The 2,122-nt window shown below is 38.4% G+C and overlaps 1 pseudogene; it reads left to right on the top strand.

Annotated features, from left to right (window-relative positions):
- Positions 1-817: 817 nt before the first annotated feature.
- LOC103090629 (solute carrier family 23 member 2 pseudogene) lies at positions 818-1,196 on the top strand (annotated as a pseudogene).
- The last annotated feature ends 926 nt before the right edge of the window (positions 1,197-2,122 follow it).

The raw sequence follows: 2,122 nt of genomic DNA, 5'->3' as shown, positions 1-2,122 counted from the left end.
ACATTCTAGTTGAAGCAGGCAGACAAACAAAATAAGCAAATTAAATATTGACACATCTGATATCAAGTATTTCAAATAATCTGTTGTTGAAGACATAAAGCAATGAAAGGAGGATGGGGAGTTGATGAGAAGAAGCATGAATAATGTGGCCAGGGTCTGCATTACTGAGTAGGTAAAAGTTGAACTTTGGGTCACATAACTAACTGGTATGTGAGAGTTTGTTAGAGGTTGACTTTTTTACATCATCTTTAAAAGGTCCATTTGTAAATTGATTTACAGAGGTATTTATGTCAGAGTTCCTTTTAAGGAATTATGTTTTTTTTTAAGTACTTTACAAAAAGTCTCAGAAATACATATTATGTTTTGTACTCAAATCTTAGTTCTAAATTTATCCTGACTTCTACTCTATTTGTATGTGTTTAACTATATTTTTTAGTACTTAAAACTATCTAATTTAACCATTATATTAAATCGATTGTTTAAAAATTTGATAATCACAGAAATATAAAATTCATATGTATTAATTTTAAACTTTTGATCCAATTTTCCTAGGATGGTAGAAACAGATGAAAGAATGTTGTAGTTAAGCTGGCCTTTTAACCCTGATAGAGTCTTTTAGAATATGACTGGAGGGGGCAGTGGGCACCCCAAAACTGCATCCAGGTGCTAAGAGATGGCACTTATGGGGCTCATCTCTGCCTAAGAATCAGGGGCTCCAGGCACTGGAAGAGGCGACTCTGATCCTGGGCTCCTCCCTTGAACAAGCCTTAACTAGCAGCCACTTCAGTTCAAAGGCCAAGCTTCTCGTTTTCTGTTAATGATGAGTATTGGTAAAAACATTACATCCAAATCCATGGAGGCTGGAAGTTCAGCTGAAGGCAAGATGAAGATGAAGAGAAACACCCCGCTTTCTTTACTCTTGTGGTGCTGTTCAGTGGAGGTGCCACATCCAGTGGTGAACACGACGATGAAGACACCGAGCTCATGGCAATATACACAACAGAAAATGGCATCAAAGAAAAGAGCTGTCTTGCCAAGAGACCTTGGATAGCCCTGGCAGTCTAGACCCCCAGAAATCGGACATGATTTACACTGTAGAAGACATTCCTCCCCGGCACCTGTGCATATTTCTGGGGTTGCAGCACTACCTGACATGATTCAGCAGCACGATCGAGGTGCCCTTTGCACACTCCTAATGGGACATATTCTAAGGACAAAAAAAAAAAATACAGAGAAATCTTAAACTTAGTAGTCTTGTTAGTAGTGACATTGGTGTAATTCTGGAGCTGTACTGTATGATGTTATAGATTGAACAGATGAATGAGTATGTTGATGTTGAAAATCAGGATTCTCAGTGTAGGAGAAGGGGAGATAAGAATATGGAAAGAAAGAAGGTAATTCAGTGGTATTGGATTGAACTGGTGCTATCATTATGACTCCATGATTCAAAAAAGAGTTGTATCTCTGTTCACTGACTAAATGCCATCCCAGTAATGGTGAGCCCACCCAGTGCTCAGATCTTGGTTTCTAAATACCATTCTCCACTAAAATGAATCAGGGTTCCTTGGAGAAATGGTTGACTCCAGTGTTGGGGCTGAGAAAACTAGAAGTTGAGCCTGGAACACCTTGTGCCAGAAAGGAACCACTTAAAGAATAAGGAAGAGGTGGTGGGAAGAGCTATGTCAAAAAGAATGGGAACCCCCTTGAACAGGCTGCTTTGGACAAGTTTGGGACAATTTAATTACTGAAAGAAATAGCTATGGAAGTGTATTATTAAACTGAATTAAAAAATGAAAACAAAAAGCCACATTTCACTAAAGATTAAAAGGAAACAAAATGTTTTGTACTTAGCAGAGTAATCCAGGGACTTTACTTAGCAACTAATCCAGGGACTTTACTCAGTAGGGTGTCAGTATATGTTTTTTGAATTGAAATTTAATTATTCTTTTGTTTAAGTCAGTGGTTCTCAAACTTCACTGTGTATCAAAACCACTTGAAGGACTTAAAAAAACATCGATTCTGGGACCCTGCCCATACAGTCTCTGATTCAGTAGGTCTGGGGAAGGACCTGGGAATTTTCATTTCTAAAATGTTCCCAAGTGATGCTGATGCTGCTAGTCCG

This window comes from Lipotes vexillifer, unplaced genomic scaffold (genome assembly GCF_000442215.2).
Source record: "Lipotes vexillifer unplaced genomic scaffold, Lipotes_vexillifer_v1.1 scaffold2365, whole genome shotgun sequence".
In the NCBI taxonomy this organism is placed as follows: domain Eukaryota; kingdom Metazoa; phylum Chordata; class Mammalia; order Artiodactyla; family Lipotidae; genus Lipotes; species Lipotes vexillifer.
Note: the sequence above shows the minus strand (reverse complement) of the source record. Positions and strands in the feature narration are given on the sequence as shown.